Raw genomic sequence first — 24,522 nt, 5'->3', positions numbered from 1 at the left:
GTAGGGATCACGTTCCCAGGGCATCGCCGATGACGTAATGATGCATTGACGTCTATGGTAGGGATCACGTTCCCAAGGCATCGCTGATGACGTAATGATGCATTGACGTCTATGGTAGGGATCACGTTCCCAAGGCATCGCTGATGACGTAATGATGCACTGACGTCTATGGTAGGGATCACGTTCCCAAGGCACGTTCATTGGCCATGGTAGGGATCATCGGGCATTGCTGATGACGTAATGATGCATTGACGTCTATGGTAGGGATCACGTTCCCAGGACATCGCTGATGACGTAATGATGCATTGACGTCTATGGTAGGGATCACGTTCCCAGGACATCGCTGATGACGTAATGATGCATTGACGTCTATGGTAGGGATCACGTTCCCAGGGCATTGCCGATAATGTAATGATGCATTGACGTCTATGGTAGGGATCACGTTCCCAGGGCATCGCTGATGACGTAATGATGCATTGACGTCTATGGTAGGGATCACGTTCCCAGGACATCGCTGATGACGTAATGATGCATTGACGTCTATGGTAGGGATCACGTTCCCAGGGCATTGCTGATGACGTAATGATGCATTGACGTCTATGGTAGGGATCACGTTCCCAGGCATCGGCGATGACGTATTAATGCATTGACGTCTAAGGTACGGATCATATGCCCATCTCACCACCCATATAGAAATAGTCCAGCCACAATATTCCTCTTTCTCACTGGCCCAAAATATTTATTCCAAAATCCCATCTGTGTTTCCTCGAAAGCAGTGTTTGTGGTGGGGTTTGAATCTGTTTTAAATGTGTTGGATGATGTGTATTTGAATCTGTGATTGACCCCACTGATCTGGTCTGTGCTGCGGGGTGGATAGCGTGGCCCTGGGACCGAACAAACGGCATGTTTCAATCATTTAGATGGTTGAAATGAAACTACAGCTTTTTATAAACTGCCCGTTGCCCTTTTTTCCTCTGGGTCCCTTGAGAAACAACGCTGATACCACTGACTAGATAGACATCATGTTAGAAGGGGCCACGTCATGGGGAACAACTGACTCTGTGACTATTGTATGTCTTTGTTGGGGTTTGTCCTCCTTTCCCTGCGGGATACCCTTTCTTCCTAAAGCCTCATCATTTAGCCTCATTAGCCTGTCACTAGGGTGATACGGTTACAGGAAGAGCCTCTAAAAGACCCCCAGATCTCCACTTCCTTCCACGTCCCTAATGGAAATGCGATGGCCGTACTCGGCACTCAGTCAGAGCAGAATGCGGTTTGACAGCAGGAATGTCCCCTTTTTAAGGGGTCTCAGCAGCCACTGCTCCTACGCATGTTGAGAGAGAGTGGGCTACTGTTTGTCACTGTGTTGCATTTAGCCTGTGAGTTGGATCTGGGCTTTGTTGATGGGCCGTAAAGATTGTTTTCCAAAATTATGCCAGAGGGAAAAGATGGCACATGCCGGAAAGACAAAATAAATCCCCGTATTTCTGCCATGCATTTTTTTTTTATGCCTAGTAGTCAACTATGCCTGTTGGCTGAGAGTAGCCTAAAATCTGTTTAGGGGCTAATCCGTGCGGCACAACACTATCCCCATGTTTTCTCCTGGGAGGAACACCTCCATGGGAACAGCAGCAGCTGTGAGGGTCTAAAACACCCCGCTGGCCCGTTGTTCCCAGACCGTGTAGGGAGGACCTCAGGCCAACAGCGCAGGGGCGGAGGAGCTTGGTCATTATTTCACAAGCATTACTTAAGTAAGCTAGTAGGCTTCTGTTATGTCTACCTACCCCATCGTTATGCTTCCTTGACCTAGCCTAAACAATGGTTTGTCATCATGACTCATGACTTAATGTTATCGTCCTTATGGCGGGGGAGGGGTTCAGGTCAAGTGTAACCCCCACTATTAGAATGTGTGTCAGTCAGTCTGTCTGCTGGCTCCTCAAGCAGCAGGTAGATGGTAATAAGCCCTGTGTGTGTTGACACCTACCTACCTGGCGCCACTCGTCACCCCTGTGTGTGTTGACACCTACCTACCTGACGCCACTCGTCACCCCTGTGTGTGTTGACACCTACCTACCTGGCGCCACTCGTCACCCCTGTGTGTGTTGACACCTACCTACCTGACGCCACTCGTCACCCCTGTGTGTGTTGACACCTACCTACCTGACGCCACTCGTCACCCCTGTGTGTGTTGACACCTACCTACCTGACGCCACTAGTCACCCCTGTGTGTGTTGACACCTACCTACCTGACGCCACTAGTCACCCCTGTGTGTGTTGACACCTACCTACCTGGCGCCACTCGTCACCCCTGTGTGTGTTGACACCTACCTACCTGGCGCCACTCGTCACCCCTGTGTGTGTTGACACCTACCTACCTGACGCCACTCGTCACCCCTGTGTGTGTTGACACCTACCTACCTGGCGCCACTCGTCACCCCTGTGTGGCCGAGGAGAATGGGTAGGTGTTACTCTGGAAACCATGTGTACTGTGTTGAGACACTGGGATTATGATCTCCTGCTCAGTGTACAAGCATAGCCCCGTTGTCTTTCAAACCGTGTCTGGAATATGTGTTAGAATTAGGGCTGGGAATTGCCAGGGACATCATGATACGATATCACGATACTTAGGTGCAGATACGATTCTATATGTATTAAGATTTGATGCTGTGATTTTTAATTGCGATTCGAAGTTCCAAACATATTGCTCACCATATGTTGGTTGCAATTTCTGTTTAGTCCACCAGAAAAGACAGAACGAATATTATGAAAAATATGTTTGGAACATCATAATACATATAGAATATGAGAAATGGTTAAACTCCAATATACTAATTGATATAAATGTAAAGCATTATTTTTGGAAATAGCTTTATTTTTTTTACAAAGCTATCTTTATAAATGATATCATAAATAGGACTGGTGGAGTTGTCAGTCACACATGCAGGTAACAAAATTATATGGAAATGTCTGCTCTACCTAAAATTACAACCAACTAATTGCAGCATTACCGCAAAAATGAAAGAGGCAAGTGGAAGGGGAGAAAAGTAAGGAACTTGGCCCTGCATTAAAGACCAAAATTGAAAATTGTGATAAAGTATACCAGTTTAATTTAGGGACCAAAAAATGGACAGCTGTGCCATGTAGGGCTCCCAAGTGGCACAGCTGTCAAAGGCACTGCATCTCAGTGCAAGAGGCATCACTACAGTCCCTGGTTCGAATCCAGGCTGCGTCACATCCAGCTGTGGTTGGGAGTCCCGTAGGGCGGCGCACAATTGGCCCAGCTTCTTCCGGGTTTGGCCGGGGTAGGCTGCCATTGCAAATGAGAATTTGTTCTTAATTAACTGCTTTGCCTAGTTAAATAAAGGTTATATAAAAATAAATAAATAAATTGATTGCAAAATAGTAGGAAAGAGATTTTCAACGTACCGATTCCATGGCACTGATACAAAAAACAACGCCGGATTCAAAACCTTTTTCCAATTTAATTTATTATCCAAATGTATTGCAACCAATAGAATGTATATATATATATATATATATATATATATATATATATATATATATATATATATATATATATATATATATATATATATATATATATATATATACTGTCTATTTGTAGCTTGTTTTTGGTCGCAGGTTCAGGAAAGACTGAATTGCAACATTTACCTGGAGCTAACTCTGCAAATGGCACTGCTGGGTGATTTGAAAAGTCATAGTCAATTGATCAACAATATAATAAAACTCTTAGCAAAAAATGTTATCTTTCATTTGCAATCTGTAGAAACTATGAGAATAGAAAGGTTCTGAACTTTTGTGAAACAACACAGTTGTACAAATGTATGGCAAATATAAATCAACTGGATGGTCTTCAGAGAGAGATGTGAGGGGTTGAGGGTAGCTGAAGGATGGGACTAAAAACAAACAAAATATAACTATTGTCAAATAGATTGTGTCCGTAAAATGTATACAGTATGTATAAGCTGGAAGTAGAAGCCTAAGAGTTGTTGTCTATTAGTTTACTCCAATTACGTTAGGGAAAAATAATAAAGGAAGATATATCAAGTAGATTATATTAGGGGAAACAGACACAAGTAACAGATGAATGCGTATTTAAGAGTACGATTACCATCGCCTTTTGAAGAATGTAGAGCAATTTAAAACACGTTGCATTGTGTGGTTTTAAAGCAGCACGGCTTGCGTTTTTAAAGCAGCACAGCGTGTGGTTGTTAAAGAATCCTTCTCACACAGAGCGATAGAGGAGGCCAGCTGGGAGGAAAGAGAGGAGGGATTCAAGGATCACAGGAGATAGAAGAAGAGGGTGAGAGATGATGCATGGAAAAAGGGGGAGGGAGATCAGAGAGGAGGTGGGGTCAAGGACTGCTGGGCCTCTGTAGGAGCAGCAGCTCTGTGATGCATCACTCTGAAGCCTCAATTTGAGGCAATCTCTCCTCTACCGATCTGATTCATCACCGAGTTCCTGGTCTGCCAGGCTCTGCTCTCTCCTCGTCTTCAACTGTATCCCACTCACCAAATTTCTCCTCTGTGTTCCCGTGCGTTTCTCAATGTCCATTAATTTCTGTTTCCTTTTACTGGCTCTTCTCTGACTGTAGTCCTACCAGGTTCCAAACTTACTGCGTTCTTCTTTCTCTCTGGCTATTTTCATTTTTGCGTCTTCTAATAACAAAGGTGAATCTGGTGCGAGTGTGCAAGTGGGAGGCTGACCGCATTTCCTCTGCAGAGTGTGTGTGTGTCTGTGTGCATGCATGTTAGGTCCCCCTTCCCCTGCATGTAGTGACGACGACACCTTTGTGATTGATTGACATATTGCGGGGTGGACGACAGGACATCTTTTATTTATCGCTCAGGTTGTGTGTTCTGAATGCTCACCGCCTCACGCCTACATCGCAACTCTTTCTGTCTGTGTGCCCCTGGTTCCCATGGCAACCGGCAGCACAGCAATCCAGCAGTGAACGGAGTGTTGTATCCATACAGTACATACACAACACAGCATTCCCCATCCTCACCAACCCTTGAGGTTGCGAATGGTATATGGTGGCGGGGCCCCTTACCCCAGATCTAGGATCAGATAATTACCCCACCTGTCCATTTCCATCAGTGGATAAGGGCTTCCATCTACTCCTTGTATTCAGCAATTTTACCTTTGACCTGCTTTTCATGTGATTTAGTCTGGTACTTCTCACAGCAGTATCCCTCTCCCTACTGCAGGCAGAGAGAACGCAGTGCAACCCGTCACACACTGGAGAGACATCCAGCCGAGGGAGGGGTTCTCTCAACCCTCTTATTTCCATTCAAATAGAGCCGGAGGGGAAGAGGAGCGAGAGGGAATAGGGGGAAGGAAATGATGAAAGCATGGCAATCTCACCTCCCCGTGTTTGAGTATGAATGGGGCTGCCCACCCTTCTCTGCAGGGGTTTCCAGCACACTTTTGGGGTTAATAGCGACGGCTGCTTTTCTCGATGGAGGCGCTGTTAGAGATAGAGACGGTTTGATATGCACTACACGCCTACCGTCTCGCTGATAAAGTTTTGATCCCGGGCAGTGTTCCTTATCGCTGGTTCTATAGCGGGATATGCAGGTGCTTTGAACCAAGCACTTTATAACTGACCACCAGTGCCATTGACTTTTCGATGCATTCTGGGGAGGGAGGGAGCTAGGAGAACATATTATTTTACTGTACTGATCAACAACATTTGCATAGAAGCAATCTCTTTTATAATAGTGTGTGCTGTATGTGCCAGTGGAATCTGACTTTGAAATGTAGTGGAAACCAGATGGCAGGCAAGGGAGACGAATACGTTTTTGTTGGCGAGGGAGAAGTGAATTAATTACGTTTTTGGTGACAATCCGCTTTAAAATCAGAATATTTTTGCTTTATGGTTTGCATATTATCACAAACAAAGTACTAGGGTCGTGAATTCAGCTGTAAAGCTAGCAAGGAAATGTAGCCTACAATTATAGCTGGAAGCTACCGGTATCGTCTTATATTGTAAATGTGTTCTAGTCTGTATGGACGTTCTAGTCTGTATGGGGGGGGGGGGTACAGAAGTTTCGGTATACCGTATGTGTAGGCTACAAGTGCTTCTTTTTATGGGGCACTCTAATAAAAACTGTCAACTTGTTTTTATTATGTTGAATGTTATGGTTATTCTTGTAGGCTGTGTAACAAAGCCTTTTCGTTGTTAAGTTAGTCCTGTTTATATACAGTGCCCGTCAGACGTTTGAACACACCTATTCATTCAAGGGTTTTTCTTTCTTTCTTTTTTACGTTGTAGAATAATAGTGAAGACATATCAAAACTATGAAATAACACCTATGGAATCATGTAGTAACCCAAAAATGGCTAAACAAATCTAAATATATTTTAGATTCTTCAAAGTAGACACCCTTTCCCTTGATGACAGCTATGCACACTCTTTGCATTCTCCCAAGTAATTGAATACTAATGTCGGTTCAGATATTAGAATAAACGTGCCCATCCCTAACAGAAATGAATTCATATAACTATGGCAGTGACCTCAGACAGCTAAAAGTCTACCCATTCCACCAGGGTAAAGAACAGCAGACGTTGTACAGGCCAAGTCAGCCAGGGTATGATTACACCAAAACTTATATCTATCATGGGGCTTTCACACAAAATTGGTTTTCACACCAACTCTGGCACGTTTTCCCCCTCAGTTCGGTTTGTTTGGACTGGTGTCAAACGCTATCCGCACTCTGGAGCAGCGCACTAAACGCACCGTGGTACTGTCAAAAAGGGTTAACTCAGTCCGATTCCGTTTGTGCTGTGGTTCAGTTCGCTGCTGGTGAGGACGCAGTAGTATTGGTTGCTTGACTGCGAGCATTACCATAGCCTGATTTATCTATTAAACATTCTGTGAGGAGCAGTGTAATTGAGCACGTCCGATGCTGAATAATAATAATACATTCATTTGATATAGCACTTTTCATGCAGAATCTCAAGTTATTATTATTGATTAGGGGACATGGGGACAGGCTACTGAATATAGCCTTTTCACATCGCAGCCGCTCTTGAACCGTTTCCTCTCGCCTGTTGTTGGAAGACCAAAGTGGAAGTAATGTGAAGTTGGGGATACACGCCTTACGCTTCTTGATAATCGAATATGGATTTAATATGAGCATTTTTCTCCAATAAACAAATCATTTGAATTGTTTTGTTTCAGGCATGTTTAGTTCATTTGACAATGTGAAACCAAAAATACAGTATTAAAAAAAGAATTGAACACAGATTCGAACTATAGGTCAGAACAGTGTGACAACGCCCTTACACGGAACCCAAACCGGCTGCGCGTGTGCGCCATCGTGCAAAAATGTATTTTGTCACCAAACGCGATCACCACACGCAGGTTAAAATATCAAAACAAACTGTCCCAATTATATTAATTTGGGGACACGTTGAAAGCATTAAACATGTATGGCAATTTAGGTAGTTAGCTTGCACAAGGTCCTCTACTCCACCAATTAATCCACACATAAAACGGTCAACCGACTCGTTTCTAATCATCTCTCTTCCTTCCAGGCCTTTTCTTCTCTTGACTTTATATTGCGATTGGTAACTTTCCTAAATTAGGTGCATTACCGCCACCGACCTCGTTCGTCGTTCAGTCACCCACGTGGGTATAACCAATAAGGAGATGGCACGTGGGTACCTGCCTCTATAAACCAATGAGGAGATGGGAGAGGCAGGACTTGCAGCGTTATCTGCGTCACAAATAGAACTGACTTTTATTTTAGCCCTTGGCAATGCATACACTCGTTGGCGAGCACGAGCAGTGTGTGGTGCAGTAATTGCATAATATAGATTTCAACATTTATTTTGCAAACGCTCGCGCACGCGACGTGGGCCGTGTAGTCAGCCTGTTACAGTTGCATTGACAAACCCATTAGCTGACTAGAACGGCTCCTCTTCAAACTGGTTTAAGAAGAAAAATACGGGACGACTTTTTAAGTAGCACTCACACTCTGAAATATTAATGCAGTCAGAGTTTGGAGTAATCCATTTAAATCACAGCACAATGCCTATGACAGGCGGGAGGAAGGAAGCCAGCCAGCTCATGCTCCTCTCTGTGGCTCACCATGGAGCAGAGCAGCGCTGGAACAACCACTAATTATATGTAAAGTACGATTTCCATGTCCTCTTTGAAATGCGTCTGGTCTCTAATTCAGGCCGGCCCAGTCACACTGCGTTCAGCGTACTGAGAGAGATGTTTAATTACCCTGCTGTAGGAGATGATGATCTCTATCTCTTAACACACTGGGACATAAATTACCATATTCCTGTTCACTGAGCCTACTGTACGGCCATACACAGCAAGGCACACATGCACGTTCATATTACACCGTACACACAGACAGGTGTACACACACTCGTACATGCACACTCTCGCATGGGTAGCTACAGCCCACTTCACAGATCACGGGTACCAAGAAGCCCAGTCAGCGTACTCATAAGTCAAGAGCATGGGGTCGATTTCCGGATTGATCCAGTGACACACACACGACACGCGTGCGCACACACACACACACAACCTCTCTCCCTCTGCACTGGGCTTGACTTCCTTTTCTCTAAGCTGTTTGATGGTCATTGTCTGGCAGGCACTGCATCCAGAGAATGGCTTCAGTACTAAATATACAGCTGCTCTCCTATTTAAACATGCACGCATAGGAGGCTATATGGAGGGTCTTAGTTTGTTTTATGTTGCTTTATAATGCAATGTAGGCTAGGCTATTATCCTACATACCTGTAAGCCCCATGGCCTAGCTAGCTAGATAGGAAGGTAGGTAGGCCTAGGTCAGGGGTGTCAAAGTCAAATGGACGGAGGGCCAAATAAAAAATTTAGCTACAAGCCGAGGGCCGGACTGTTCGAATGTTCATTGAAAATTTTTTAAATGACGCATATAGTCTAGTGAACCTAATTGAACCTACTGAAAACCTAACAAATATATTCCAATATGATCAGATAAATAAAGCAATATTTTCTTATGGCTCTGTCAGTAATCTTTAATTTTCAACAGACACAAAAGACAAATTTCCTTTATATAAAAATCCCCATAACATGAACATTAAATGAAAGAAACCGGTATTCAAGGCACCATCAGTAGCCTATATTTTCTATTTTAGCAAAAGTGGGCTAAATTTACTTCAAAGAAAAAAACAATAATAGCAATTTTCTATCATCCACTCAACTGAAATATTTTTAAAATATAATTGGATTGAAATACAATAAAATAAAGTGCAAAAATCTATTAATCAAAAACAACACTTTGTTTAAGGAGAAGTAACATGCAGTGAAAACAAATATTAAACTTTAACTTTTAAACTTGAACTGAGTAAAAACTCTAAATATGTGATTGCACAGTAATGTTCACTTGTTTGAGGTTGAGGGTGATACTTGGTGGTGTCCCATCTTTTCCACAAGTTCATCAATGTTCGGGGTAAGGCTCTGAGCTGAGGAAATCCTCAGAATTGAGTGGAGGTGTTCAGCAGTAAGTCGACTTCTGTGTGATGTTTTGTTCAAGTTCATCAAAGAAAACAGTTGTTCACACAGGTATGTGCTGCCAAACATAGACAACGTTTGAGCAGCCTGGATGCGCAGCTGGGGCATTGTGTCGGGAGGAAACGGGCGAACTCCGCAGCACCCACTGCCGCATATTTTGCCCTCAGTGCATCATTGCATTGGAGGTCAATCAACTCCATTTGGAGGTTTGGTGGTGAGCTTTCCACGTCAACAGCAAATGGGTTACCGAGCAGTTCCAACCTGCTTTTTTGTGCTTCAAAGTCAGCAAATCGGCGACAAAGTCAGCGGCAAGCATACCTATTTTATCAGCCAACTGTGCGCTCGGGAACGCACTGGTAGAGAGCTTCTCTTTCATGGTCTGGCAGCTGGGAAAGTGGCTCAAATTTTCTTTCCGCATCTGCGTCTCCCACAGAGTCAGTTTGGTTTTAAATGCCTTCACTGTACTGTACATATCAGAGATGACACGATCCCGACCCTGCAGCTGCAAGTTCATTGCATTCAGATGACTCGTAATGTCACACAGAAAAGCCATTTCACACAGAAACATTTCGTCTCGGAGTTGTGTTGTGTCTTTCCCTTTGCTGTCCAAGAACAGACAAATCTCCTCACGAAGCTCGAAACATCTTTGAAGCACCTTTCCCTGGCTTAGCCATCGCACCTCTGTGTGATAAGGCAAATCACCATGCTCCGTTTCTAACTCCGTCAGAAATGCCTTGAACTGGCGGTGATTCAAACCTTTGGCTCTGATAAAGTTAACTGTGCGCGTGATGATGCTCATTACATGCTCCATTTTCAAGGCTTTACCGCACAACGCTTCCTGGTGTATGATACAATGATAAGCTGTCAGCTCACCTGTCGCGTTTTCCTCTTGCATCTTTTCCCGTATCTTCCCCACCAGTCCGCTCCTGTGTCCACACATCGCAGGTGCTCCGTCGGTTGTCAAACCCACGAGTTTTTCCCAAGGCAGCTCCATCTCATTTACACATCTTGACACCTCTTCATACAAATCATGCCCCGTAGTTGTGCCATGCATAGGACGTAAAGCCAAAAACTCCTCTGTCACGCTTAGGCTGGAGTCCACTCCGCGGATGAAAATTGACAACTGGGCAATGTCAGAAATGTCGGTGCTCTCATCCACAGCCAAGGAATATGCAATGAAATCTTTTCCCTTTTTCACAAGCTGCTCTTTTAGATTGATGGACAACTGGTCTACTCTCTCGGCAATGGTGTTTCTGCTCAGACTCACATTTAAAAAGAGTTGCCTTTTTTCTGGGCAAACTTCGTCACAAACTTTAATCATGCAGTTTTTGATGAAATCCCCCTCCGTAAATGGCCGGGCTGATTTAGCGATCTCTTCTGCCAAAATAAAACTGGCCTTGACAGCAGCCTGGCCTTGTGATTTGGCTTTTTGAACAGAGCCTGTCGAGATTTGAGGCCTCGTTTTAATTCCTCTGCCTTTTGTAGCCTTTGTTCCATGTCCATATTCTTGTTTTTGTCCGCGTGTTTCGTTTCATAATGTCGTCTCAGATTATACTCTTTCAGTACCGCCACACTTTCTCCACACAGAAGACACACAGGTTTTCCAGCTACCTCCGTGAACAAATACTCCGACTCCCACCTTGTTTGAAACCCCGGTTCTCAGTGTCCACCTTCCGTTTTGCCATTTTTGATGGGTATCTGAAAGTTAATTTTACTGTGATGCTGACAACTGCTGTGCCAATAAATATTGAAATGAAGCAGCCTACTGCTCGGTGCGTGTCACCGTTGCATTGTGGGAAATGTAGTATTGGTGCGTGTAAAAGATCTGCGGGCTGCCGGCTTGCTGCGGTCTGCGGGCCGGTTCTAATAATAAATCAAGATCATCCCAGGGGCCGTAAAAAACCTTCTCGCGGGCCGGATGTGGCCCGCGGGCCTTGACTCTGACATATGTGCCCTAGGTGTTGCATTTATCAATTTCAACTTTTCTAGGCTTACCAGTGACCCTACTCTATGGGCTGAAATGTTAGCCATGGCTGGAAAGTGTTCACTCTTTCATTTTGGGGGGGAGGTAGGGAGAAGTCTAAGCTGTACATCTCTGTTGCTGACTCTCACAGCTATAATGCTGACTCTCAGAGCTATATTCAGGACTGGCTCTAGGCTCTGGATACTGTACTCTCCATTAGTTTAGTCGCGAGACACACTCAAAGGCACACACACACACACTGTCTCTCCCCACAAACACTTTTACTAAGAGTGTTATTATGCTCTGCATCAAGGGGTAAGCGGACCTGAATTGGCTGGTATTGATTGGCACTGTATTGTCAAACAGTAATGGGGCTCCACCTCGGGGCATTTGGCGGTGTCTGACCTCATCACCCATCTCAGTGCAATCAACCTCACTAGGGTTGGGCGACATTACGGTAGTGTCGACGATGAGTGACAGCCAGCGTTGATGGTGACGGCGACATGATGTGACAGACGATGGTTTAGCTTGTTTTAACTTGACGAGCCAGCCACACTAATGAACCGAGTCGTACAGTAGGGCAGCACACACGTGACATTCAGAGTAATTAGCCTATTCCTATTTTCTATATAGACTATTTGTTTCAATAATTATGTTAAAGAAAGCAATAGAGGAATGTAGGCTAGACAGTAGGACCGGGACAATACCAGTATCCCGATTTACATGTAAGGATCGTGGCAAGGAAACAAAACGGATTTAACTTATTTAGGAAAACAGTCCTAGTATTGGAAGCAAACATCATTATGTTGTCATCCAGCTTCACATTTATGTATTTCCCAAGCTATAGCAAACTATTTTTCATACAGCAGCTTTTTAAGGATCAAAGAGTTACGTCTGCTTTGTTTTAATTATTGTTTTTCGCAATACTGGTATCGTCCCGGCCATGCGGAGAATTCCACCAAAGCAGTGCAAAATGTCCATTCAGAATATATTGTTTCTCTTTTTCTCTGTCCGAAGACCGGTAGCGTTCACATGTTTTTGTCAGCCAATCAGAGCGCCACTACAGTCAGAAGCTCCATGTGTAGCAAGGGAAGTGAGAGCTCACTAATGCAATGCAAGATGGAATTAAAATGATGGAATTAAACGTTGGCGAAGTGAGAAAGCCGAGCAACTAACAGGTAGACTGTTATTTATTCTGAATGGAGTTGGGGGGGTGAGGGGATGCAGCATCATGCAGACTCAATAGGCTTGCTATATAGCTAGCTGGCTATGTTAGCTTAGCTAGCCTCTTTAGGCTACTTAGACTTAATGGAGGGTAAATCCATTTGAATTCAATCTTTTTTTTGACAGCATCCTTTTTGATTTGAACAAAACCTTCCGTACATGTCCATGGAAGAAGTGGTCAGAAAGTCACTTTTTTGATCTGAATACCAAAACATTCAGGAGATGAAGGTGCTCAAAGTTGACCCACTTTGCATACCCTGTCATTCCATGACACATCCATATCTTCATCACTGGAAAATATATAAATGGTTGAGTTTGATATAATTTAATAGCTTAAAAACAGGGCTGCCAAACTATTTTATAATTTCTTGAAATAAATGTACAAAAAATGACTGCCATCACTTATCCAACAATTTCTGAATCCGGTTTTCTTTTGCACATTTGTATATGTTGTAGCTTAGACCCTATTTTATGTCATCTGAGGTTTTTATGTGGTGTCTGCCATCGGTTGAGACACAACATACTCTTGAATACAGGGTGGGTGTTATTTTAATCCTAAATCCATTCTATTTACTATATTTCTATCACTTCAGACCACTGCAATTTAGCTGGTACACCATAGCCGGTACGCCATTAAATAAATAAAAAAGTTTTACGAATTACTACCTCAAAGATGGCCGCCGGTCCACCCACCGTTAACTGAAATGGTCTTGTCTATTCTATTATCTATATTTTCTATGATTTCAATGGGTTTCTTATGAAGGGTTGACAGTATAATTTTTAAAACAACATATGTTCCTGTTCTCTGTGTGGACCTCCAACCGTCTTTGTGGTACCATTTTTTGAAAGTTTAAATTTTAAATTTGATTCCCATTTTAGTACATTTTATTAGCCAAACCACGACACCCACCCTGTATTCAAGAGCATGTTTCAACCGATGGCAGTCGCAGCATGAAAAACTCTGATCTAAAATAGGGTCTGATCTGCAACGTGTACGCCCACGCCGCCCCTTCCTGTTTGCTCCAAGTGCGCGCTACACAGTTACAGAAGCACACCTGTCACACACTGAAGCTGCATCCACCTGTAAGGATATGAGAAGAGATTTGCCACCAAGTAGCCTCTGCCCATTTCAACAACGTATTTTGTCCAGTTGTAGAATGTGATTACATGGTATAGCCGAATGGTGGTTATTTGAGGGTTTTGGTTTCCCCCCCCCATTTATTGTAATGTTTTTTTGATTAGCCAATATGTATACCAGTGTTTTATGAGTACAAAAGTTGACCTTGCCCAACAGTTAAACTCGCCCAAACCCATATTTGATCACCCAAACTTCATGAATACCCTTTCAAATCGCTCACTCCGGTTCTGAGCAACCCGGCACCCTTTTTTTTTACTGAGCCTACATCAACCCTGTTCCTCATCCCACTACTCTGTAGCCTACCCTCTGCTTGCCCCCAGTCTGACAACCTCCACCGACACACTGACCTCACATGCACTGGCACTACCACTTTGAGTGCAATAGTCACCTGGCTCACCCTGTTGCTGCTGCTGTCGTATTGTTCAGGAGAACATTCCGGGCACACGGAAGAGTAAATCAGGAAGTACAGAGGGGCAGGGCATTGGCAGGGTCGGGGAGGGTCAAGGATACAGAGGGATAGTTGTCAAGGACAAGATAAGAGGGTGAGTGAGGGGAAATACAGACAACGCAGCGACATGGGAAGGAAATGCGTCCGCATGCTTCCTAACTGAAACGGTTCGGGACAGTTTGTGCTTATATGATGGTGCCATTTTGTGACAATTTTGTTCATTTTGGACTTCGTTAAGGGTTTTTTCGGGCTGTTCGGGCGCACACGCAAAATGATTGAGGCAAGCCGAAGTCGACGACCCTTCGACGGTGATTGGTCAACAGCAGAGATTCTTCAATTCAGTCTTTGTTGTCATTCAACGAGAGACTACTTGTTTTCATGCACATTCTTTCATTGGAAAATACTGGTGTTATTGCCGCTTTTTTCAGGTTTTCTAAGTGAAGGTATTTTCAGGGAGTATGCGAGCACGCCCGTCCTGTTAGCCAAGCCGAATTCAAATTGAAGCATGTCGAGTCCTTAAGAGGGCGAGGAAGAGCGACGGGGAAAGGCAGAAAGAGGGAGAGAAATGCCAGAGGATGCTGCCCGATAAATCCTATCTGTTCAATAAATGTTTTGTTTGACATGTATAGTGTCGTAGCTACATGAAGAGGTAGATGAACAGAGGCTTTATAGCTGAGTTTTATCTGTGGAGGATCAGATGATCTTAATTGTCAGCTCTTTTGGGTTCTAATTAATGAATGGTGTAGAGGGAACTAGTGAGTTTGTCTATTTAGGAGACTGACGTGTGCCATTGAGTGTTTGGATGTAGGACTTGTGTGTGTTTGTAAGACAGACAAGAGTCCCTTGCATCCACATTCCTCCTCACATACAATGGACTGACTGCTGGCCTGATGAGCCTGGAACTTACAGCAGCTACACACACACACACCCCTCTGCCAGACTGTACACACTCATAATGCCTCCTCACACATCTTCCATCCCTATCAGAGCTTAGTCAGCCTACTTGGAATGTTATTACTGGTTAACAATTAAACCTTCTGAATCTGCTAAAGTAAAGCGGCAAAATGAACATTTTGCTTTGTGTTTCTCTCTTTTGGCTTAGTTCTTCTGAATTGTGGAAGTGTAGTTTTCCTCTGGCTACCTGTAACCTTTTGTTAGGGTTCTCTCTCAAAATGTCACCTGTTGAACTTTTAAAAAAGAAAAGGGGGTAAAAAGCGGTAGTTATTTACCTAATAACAGAGAACAGTGGTTCTAACTTCCACCTTTTGTTCCTCTTGTGTTCCAGGCAGCAGAGCTGTGATCGAGACTTTCCCCGCCTCATTGACCCCCCCCCCCTCTGCTCACCTGTGAGTCAACACACACACGCACGGACCACGCCCGATTCAGGTAGGCTAAATGAGTAACAACAGCGTGTGTGCGCACGTATGCGTTTCATAAACTAACACGTCGTTATTTTACAGCGGCAGGGCAATAAGTGGTTGGCTGTAAAAGTGAAGGAATGTCATGGAAAGTGTGTTGCAAGCTTGTCCCTATCTACAGAGTTGTATTGCCGTCAGATGACATCTTGAAAGACTGGTTCAATACTCAGTGAAACACCCCACCTGCCACCAGTAGAGTTTGGGGTTTCGTTTGCATAGCCGACACGGGGCGCTTTAGAATTATTTGTGCCTGCCTCTATGCGTCTGTTGTTTGTAGCCTAAAAGTTGACAGCATTTTTTATGTGGTTCTACTCTCATTGAGAGATTGCATGTGGGTGAAAGTGTGTATATACGCACATGTACCCATCAGGGGTACTGAAAGTCTTCTGTGCCACCTGCCTTAGCCTTGGGGCATCACCTGATCCTCTGTTATGTAACAGTTATCAATGTTCACCCCCTGGCTGTTAAGGTGTGTGTTTGCTGTCTGGCTGTGTCATAGGCCCTGTTCCCACTACGCGCGATGGAGAGTCGGAGGAGCGAAAGCGCTTTCTACTTTTCAATTCTCATTCTTGGTCGGCAGATTAAATTTGACCGTAAATATCACGGTAGCCGCTAGTCAGTAAGCCCCAAGCTATTTAACAGTCCAAGCAACTTTTCGTCTAAAACATATTACACACTTGAATAATGCAACAATTGACAAGCACGTGCTGAAAAGTTTATTTTCTCATACATACGCATTAAATTAGCTGAAAATACACAGCTAGCTCTCTAGCAAACAACATTCTTCATGATCAAGTAACGTTAGCATAGCAATAATGAACGTTTACCCCCTCCCATATGAATAAAAGTACAGTCACTTTATCGTACAGTATCATTCATATTATAATATAGGCTTCACAGCTAGGTAACATTAGCTAGTTAACTAGCTAAACAAAATCATTTCTGTGTCCTCCTCGCATCAACGTGCTAGCTGAATGCTGACGTTTAGCTGAACCGTAGCTTGCTAGGAGCTCTTAGGTTTACGCTAGCGTGTTAGACTTACATTAGAACAAACCAGGCTTCGTTTTATTAATATCATGGAAGTCATGCGAGGTAAAAGCATATTGTGACTGAAAAAGTACATCATTCCTTGTGGGATGTCTTCTTCCCGGGATGTCGGTGGCTCAGTGCAGTCAAGCAGCAACAATTTCAGAATGTAAACGGTTGTTTCTTCAATTTCAGGGGGAAAAAATAGAGGGTATTTTTGCGAGAAGTCCACTTTTTTCTGATCTCGCCTCTGCCTCTTACTCACTCCTATGAAATGTATCGTCATTTATCCATACAGAATTGCTAGGGACCTCACGGTACGATATTATCACGATACTTAGGTGCTTAGGTGAGAAAACGAGTGTTGATCAGTCCTGTAAATAAAAGTGCTGAAAACAAATTGGCTCCTTATATATATTGTGTGTGTGTTATATATATATATATTGTATATATTAGTTATATAGTTAAAAATAATATTGTTATATGTAACTATTGATTTCCCCCCTCCACTAACTAACGGCCAATGTTCCTAATGTGGTCTGAATCAAAGTCCAGTACTGTGTCTGAATCCACTGTCGTCCCACTAGGCCACACCACAGACTTTGAGGTAGTAATGCAGTTGACTGCTATTAGCTTTCCCTCTTTCCAAGTCGGAGCGTTCCCCCTGTTCTCTAAAGTGGCTGCCTACCCCAGGGGAAAAGCCCAGCGCTAGATTGCACAACAGCAGTAGATTGAAAGTGGTAGTAAATTGAAGTCGCCGCAAATGTCTTAGATGTTTTATTTACATAGCTGATTCTGATTGGGGTTGAAAGTACCGCTACTCGGCATGACGGCCTCTGGTCACGCTTTAGAAATGAGCTGTAACAGTAAGCCTCGTGAAAGCTGAAGTAGGGTGAATGGTGTGTAGGTGTGGGGGTTCATCTCATCCACTCGGAGAGGGGAGAAGTTCAGATGTCGCATTGCCTTGTGCTGATGTGTAAACCTTACTACCTCCTAATGTTATAAATATAAGGATTTCTGTAAGCCTATGTCACGGTAGAGACCTTCACTGTATCTCCACCTCGCGTCGCTACAACTCTCCAAACTCCCACTGCCATTCACCCTACTTCAGATCACAGGCAACCAAGTGGAGAAGGAGAAGAATGTAGTTCGCCCCTCATTCCCCACCCATGCACCCTTCTCATATGCATGTGCGCGCAATGCAAATGTGTTTTCGCAGTGCACGTGTCTGTCGGCACGCATGCGTGGCTGTATGTGTATTGCTCGCTGCCCAGGCTTCTCCTCCAGGCTAGTGTTCTGTTCTTTCTGTATGACAGAGTATGCCACAGCAGTGACAGTAGAGGTTATCAGGGATCGAGTGCAAAACAATGTCACAGGAAATCAATGGAGACCTTCACAGCAGGGCCAGGAGAGGCAGCACAGAGACCGAGAGCCTGACGAGACCTGTCACTGCCAGGTAGGGAAGCACAGCAGACATGGAGGACACGCCAAGACACGGGGGGGTAAACAAGGGCTGCAGTGTGTGTGCAAGGTTTTCCAAGCCTCCACTTCAGCTCGAACGTTACAGCCCTCGAGTCAGAGCTGTGGTCAGGTTGCAGAGGAAGCCAGTGGGGTGAGATCAGGTAGCCGGAGAGATTGGTAATCCAGGAACAGCTTGAGACAGACTCACCACAGGAACCCTTCAACGACCAGAGGATAACCGAGCTGAACTTTCTGCATCGTTACCCATTCACACTGAAGCGACAGTAAGGGTCCTAGTCATCTCCACCACTCGCTAATCATCTATTCATTCATTATCAGGTCACAGTTTTCACCCGTTACAACAACTCTGTCTCCTAATAAGGATAAAGGACGCTAACATTTTGGCAAACTGTTTGGCTACATTTATTTCCGCTCTTATTTCTAGTCAAAATGTATATTCCACCCCGGCCCTGGGGGTTGTGTATGAAGACCACGCAGTCCAGTCTCTTTTGTAGTCCATCTATACCAGGGCTGGTATTCATAAAGCGTCTCAGAGTAGGAATGCTGATCTAGGATCAGGTCCCCTTTGTCTACATAATGTATTCAATAAAACCTCAAACTGATCACAAGGTCACCACTCCTACTCTAAGACGTTTTATGAATACGGACCCAAGCCCTGTATGTCTGAGCTGTTGTCGGTCCCAGGAAGCAGGGTTGTCGTCCTGTCAGGGTGTGTTGTCATCGCAGTGCTGTGATGTGACGCCTGGTCGCTGCCGGCTGTCTGCCAGTCACCCAGTATGTATCACCATCTGCTCCCGACACAACCGACTACGCCATCTTACCGTCACCACAGCTAATATTAGACTATTCATGTTATGTTACTGTAGAATCCCTCCTCGGGTCACCACTGCCTGTCACCCTCTCAAGCTGTCACTCTCGTCTTTGTATAGCGTAGCCTACATTTGAGTCGGCCTAATAGTAGTACGGTCATGGATTGTGTGTGTGTGTGTGTAGGCCTTTGTGTCTTTGATCAAAGTATCTGAAAGCACCTGCTGTTGTGTATGGGTTTCTCACCTCTGTCCAAATGTGTATTCCACATGTTATATAATTAAGCAATAAGGCCCGAGTGGGTGTGTTATATGGTCAATATACCACGGCTAAGGACTGTTCATACGCACGACACAACGCTGAGTGCCTGGATACAGCCCTTAGCCGTGGTATATTGGCAATATACCACAAACCCCCAAGGTGCCTTATTGCCATTATAAACTGGTTACCGATGTAATGCCACTCCCCCTCGGGCCTTATTGTATTGCTTAATTATATCACAATTCTATGCTTAGGCTACCTCTTTATCTCAAATGCATTATTGTCCTGCGAGGCGGTCTGTTCCACAAGTGACTTTTTCTTGTCCTTGGTCACTTGGCATTGTCACGATACAGTAACAACAGCTCTCTCCACCTGGAGCACGTGTCGTGTCGTGTACAGTCATTTCTCTGGTAGCTGTAGCTCTCTCGTATCTCTCTGTGATTCTGACGAGTGAGCAGAGTAATTACCCGCTCCAGCGTGTGTTTGCGTTGTGTGGGCCAGGGCTTGCGCGGTGCACAGGCACCCCGAGAGGGAGGTGGCGGGGGAAGCATCTTCAGAGGCCTAACTAATTGCTCTGGGAGTAATTAAAAGGCATTCAGTTCCTGCTTTACGTCTTCTGTAGTTGGGGCCAGCGCTGTGTCTGCCTGGGGGCCTCAAAGCCCTTCATGTTTCCTATGGCACTTGCCATTTTCTGCCTCCCCTATTTATCTCTACTTAGCTCTTGCTGTTTGTTTGGGGATAAAAACTCATCCCTTTCACCTCTGTGTGCCATCCTCTGTGCCTTGGGTTGCAACAGGTCTGTCTGGAGGACTTTTCTTGCACCTCCTATTTTGGGCTGCGGCGGATCATCTCTCAGTTTTAGAACTGTGAAGGCTAGCGAAGACATCAAAATAGCATTGCACCTTTTAGTTCGTATTAGAGACGTATCGGTGCTCGGCATAACGAGATGTGTTTGCCAAACACGTCCCGTATAGTTGTGTGGCTGTGGTAGTCCGTCTGTCCTCCCTCCAGCTTTTGCGAAGTAGTTTTGGCCCAGTTCTACTGTGTCTGTCGGCCTTGACTCTGTGTTGTGGACACCCAGAGACATGACAGAACTCCCACTCGCTCCTGACGGCCGTCCAGCTGAATAAAGGGCCCTTTCTCAGGGTGCTGCAGCTGGAGCCTATCTGGGATTGGGACTGATAGTGTATCGCGGCCGCCGTGCCGAATAAGGAAAGACTTTGTGCCGTAGCAGTGGGATCAGAACAGGAATCGCCTGTATTTCCCCAAAACATAAGACATGATACATTTGTGAGGTCATCTGGTTCTCAGCTGATGAAAAAAAAAATATATATCTAAAAATAAATTCTCGCTGTGAATGAGTTTTGTACATGGTGTGTGTATATGTGTGTACTACTGTCGCAGGCCAAAAGTGAATCACAGAGGATTGTGCTGAGCGTACACAAATGTCATTCACTCTCTGCCTTGTGAGATCGCTCAACGTTATAATAGAGTGATGAATAGCAACTCTGTGGAAAGGATTTACGATCCTCACAAAACATCCCTTTCCGCGTACCAGTAGCTAACATCATTAAACGATGTCAGACTGAGAAATGGCCTGGATCATACGTTTACTGGAGACAGATGTCGGGGATGGGAATGAGAACAGGGATTGACGGATCATGAGCCTGAGTGGAGAGAGACAGAAACCGATAGGGATGGAGCGATGAAAGAGAGGAGAGCGCGTTTGAGCGGGAGAAGAGACGGAATAAAACGGAGATGGATTAGCCTAGGTAGAGGGACATATAAAAAGAGAGAGAGTTAAAACATTAGAGCGAGAGTTTGAGCAGAGAAGAGAAGACCCTGAATAAAGTAGTGGTAGATTAGGAGTCTAGGGAGGCTTTTTATAGCGACGGGGTGGTGGTGAAGCCTGATTCTTTGTGACTGTCATATTAAGGCGAGTCTTTGTGGTTCAGGGAACACGTTCCCGCTCTCTTCCTCCTCCCAGTCTCTCAACTCTTCGTTCTCTCCCACTTTTAAGTCCTCTCCCCCTCTCTCCTCAATTTTCTTTTCACCCTTCTCTTCCTTAGCTGAGTATGAAGTAGCCTAGTTGTGTGCATCCTAGTCTGTTTCTCTCTGAAGACGACATGGCGAGGGAGGGTGAGAATGGACAGAAGGAGGGGGTAGAGTAGGGTTGGGCGATATTACGATAGTATCTGATATCGAAGATGATTGAGAGCCATCGTCGATGGTGACGACGACATGATGTGACAGACTACGTGTAGGCTATTTCAACTTGACTGTTACCGGGCAGTAAAGAGCTGACTGGGTAACCCGCAGCAGGGCCATGCCAAGTGGCCTATTCCTTTGGTATAGCCTGCATAACATATTATCAATAAATGTGTTGTAAACACATTTACAGAACTCAGAAGAACAATGCAGAGAGTTGAGATTTTCACCAAAGCAGCGCAAAATGTCCAGAGAAATATTTTTCTCTCTCTCAATTTAGGATGATCTATTCTAAGCCATTTAGCCCAAGCCTATTTTATTTTTTATAGCAGACACTCCGGGGTCTTAATTATTTTAAGACTTTTTTTTTTTTTCATTTCACATAAATATGACTTTAATTCTTATTTTCAATGATGGCCTAGGAACAGTGGGTTAACTGCCTGTTCAGGGGCAGAACGACAGATTTGTACCTTGTCAGCTCGGGGGTTTGAACTTACAACCTTCCGGTTACTAGTCCAGCGCTCTAACCATTAGGCTACCCTGCCGCAATGACCATTCTATTTTATTGTTGCACTGTTAATTCACACTCACTCTATGTACACTCTACACACTCACCCACAAACACTCACTCACACTGACACCAACACACATGCTCACACACTCAACGCACACACATTCATACTGATTCTACACACACATACAATTATTATATATGCTGCTGCTACTCTGTTTATCATATATCCATCCTGGCGCATAGTCACTTTACCACTATACATATCTAAACCTACCACTCCAGTATCCCTGCACTTTGTAAATATGGTATTGGCACTGACCCTGGAACTGAATGTATTCATACCCCGTGACTTATTCAACATTCTGTTACGGCTTGGATGACATATTTGTTTCTCACCCATCTACACACTATACCCCATGATGACAAAGTGAAAACCAGTTTTTTGAAATGTTTGCACATTTATTGACAAAGAAATACAGACATCTAATTTACGTAAGTATTCACACCACTGAGTCGATGCTTTTGTAGAAGCACAGTCTTTCTGGGTAAGTGTCTAAGAGTTTTCCACATCTGGATTGTGCAACATTTGCCCGTTATTCTTCTCAAAAAATCTTCAAGCTCTGTCAAGTTTGTTTTTGATCCTTGCTAGACAACCATTTTCAGGTCTTGCCATAGATTGTCAAGTAAATTTAACTCGACGGTAACTCGGCCACTCAGGAACATTCACCGTCTTCTTGGTAAGCAACTCCAGTGTAGCTTAGTTGGTAGAGCATGGCGCTTGGGGTAGTGGGTGTCCCGGGACCACCCATTTGTATGCACACATGACTGTAAGTCGCTTTGGATAAAAGCGTCTGCTAAATGGCATATATTATTATATTATTTATTATTAGATTTGGATTGTCTTTTAGGTTATTGTCCTGCTGAAAGGTGAATTCATAGGGCTGGGCTGTTATTGTGGCCGTATTACTGCCACACCGGCAGTCCAATTCCAAGTGGCTGTTTAGTCACGGTAATTAGGCTCCTCCAAGCTGTGATGCAGCTGATGGTCATTAGTAGCCTACCAAATTTGCTAATTGCCTGGTACTCTGCGCTCTGTTGTCCCTCTCATCCATGCAAATATTTTCGGAAATCATACACTTCGAGAGCCCATGAACTCATGTTGCTCAACATTTCTATAGGCTATAGGCTATGCAATTGAGTGAGAACAGAGTTTTGATGGCCTCTATTAAAAATTGGAGGATACCATCAGTGTTCTATAGGCTAGGCCTACTATATTTAACAACTTTCCTAATATTAAGCACATTGCTTCAGTTTACAACAGGCGTATAGCCTACCTGGCTGGCATGAAAATGGACCACGGGAAAAGCGTCCTCCAGTCGCTATATAACTGTATAGATGACATGTATTTTTTCCCCCTATGCCCCTGTTTCGATGCATGATAATGGTCCATTCAGCAACCATCAGTCATGTGTTCCAGGTGCATGTTGTGTTAGCTAATCCAAGTTTATAATTTTAAAAGGCTAATTGATCATTAGAAAACCCTTTTGTAATTATGTTAGCACAGCTGAAAACTGTTCTGATTTAAGAAGCAATAAAACTGGCCTTCTTTAGACCAGTTGGGTGTCTGGAGCATCATCATTTATGGGTTCGATTCCAGGCTCAAATTGGCCTGAAACAAAGTAACTCGTCTGTCTATTCTTGTTCTGAGAAATGAAGGCTATTCCATGCGAGAAATTGCCAAGAACCTGAAGATCTCGTACAACACTGTACACTACTCACTTTACAGAACAGTGCAAACTGGCTCTAGCCAGAATAGAAAGAAGAGCAGGAGGCCCTGGTGCACAACTGACCGCGTTTGTGGTCACTGAACCCTACTTAGCTGAGATGCCTGTGACGGGCATTGGCTAATAATAATTATCTGAGAGAGCCATGTGAGTGAGAGTTGCTTCCGAGCAGGGCAGCTCGGCAGGGAGAAGGGAATTATAATTCTTATATTCAGCCCAAGGGCACAAGGCCACTTTGGCTGCAAAAAGGCATGGATTTTTGTCGTGGCATTACGGCCACACAAGGGGGATGCTGTTGGGAAATTCGAGGCCTGGTGAGAATATTATCAAGTGCTTGTCAAATTGTGAATGAGAGACTGATGAAGTGTGTGCAGCCTGCACAAGAGAAAACAAAGCAACTTTTTTAAAATCATCATTAGTCGCATAATGTAGCCTTAGAATGTATTAATAATCAAAATATATAGCCCAATGTTTGCATCACAACTAAAGTTGCATAAATAACTAAATTAAGCATATAGGTGGACTTGTTTCTTTGTTAACTGCTCAACACAGAATAGCTGCATGTGCTCATGTAAATTGTTTGGAGAAAATATCCTTTCTATTTTATTCAGCTATGTTCAATTGTATTCTTCAAACTATAAAATTATTTTGCTACGGAATTCTAAGCAAATGTTGTCTGCTAAAGTAACTAGTGTAGCCCACAGCCA

At 44.1% G+C, this 24,522-nt stretch overlaps 1 protein-coding gene across 7 annotated transcripts in view; it reads left to right on the top strand.

The window, feature by feature from the left end:
- The window catches only part of sipa1l3 (signal-induced proliferation-associated 1 like 3), a 121,110-nt gene that overhangs the window by 51,673 nt on the left and 44,915 nt on the right, over window positions 1-24,522 (top strand). For 5 of the 7 annotated variants that reach the window (XM_046294853.1, XM_046294847.1, XM_046294849.1 and 2 more), the window contains one exon: window positions 15,601-15,701. The gene's annotated coding sequence lies outside the window, so the exon portion shown is untranslated. Of the gene's footprint in view, window positions 1-14,400; window positions 14,965-15,600; window positions 15,702-24,522 lie in introns of those variants that run through there. The other 2 variants (XM_046294851.1, XM_046294850.1) reach the window with 2 other exon arrangements.

This window comes from Oncorhynchus gorbuscha, linkage group LG13 (assembly GCF_021184085.1).
Source record: "Oncorhynchus gorbuscha isolate QuinsamMale2020 ecotype Even-year linkage group LG13, OgorEven_v1.0, whole genome shotgun sequence".
In the NCBI taxonomy this organism is placed as follows: Eukaryota; Metazoa; Chordata; class Actinopteri; order Salmoniformes; family Salmonidae; genus Oncorhynchus; species Oncorhynchus gorbuscha.
Note: the sequence above shows the minus strand (reverse complement) of the source record. Positions and strands in the feature narration are given on the sequence as shown.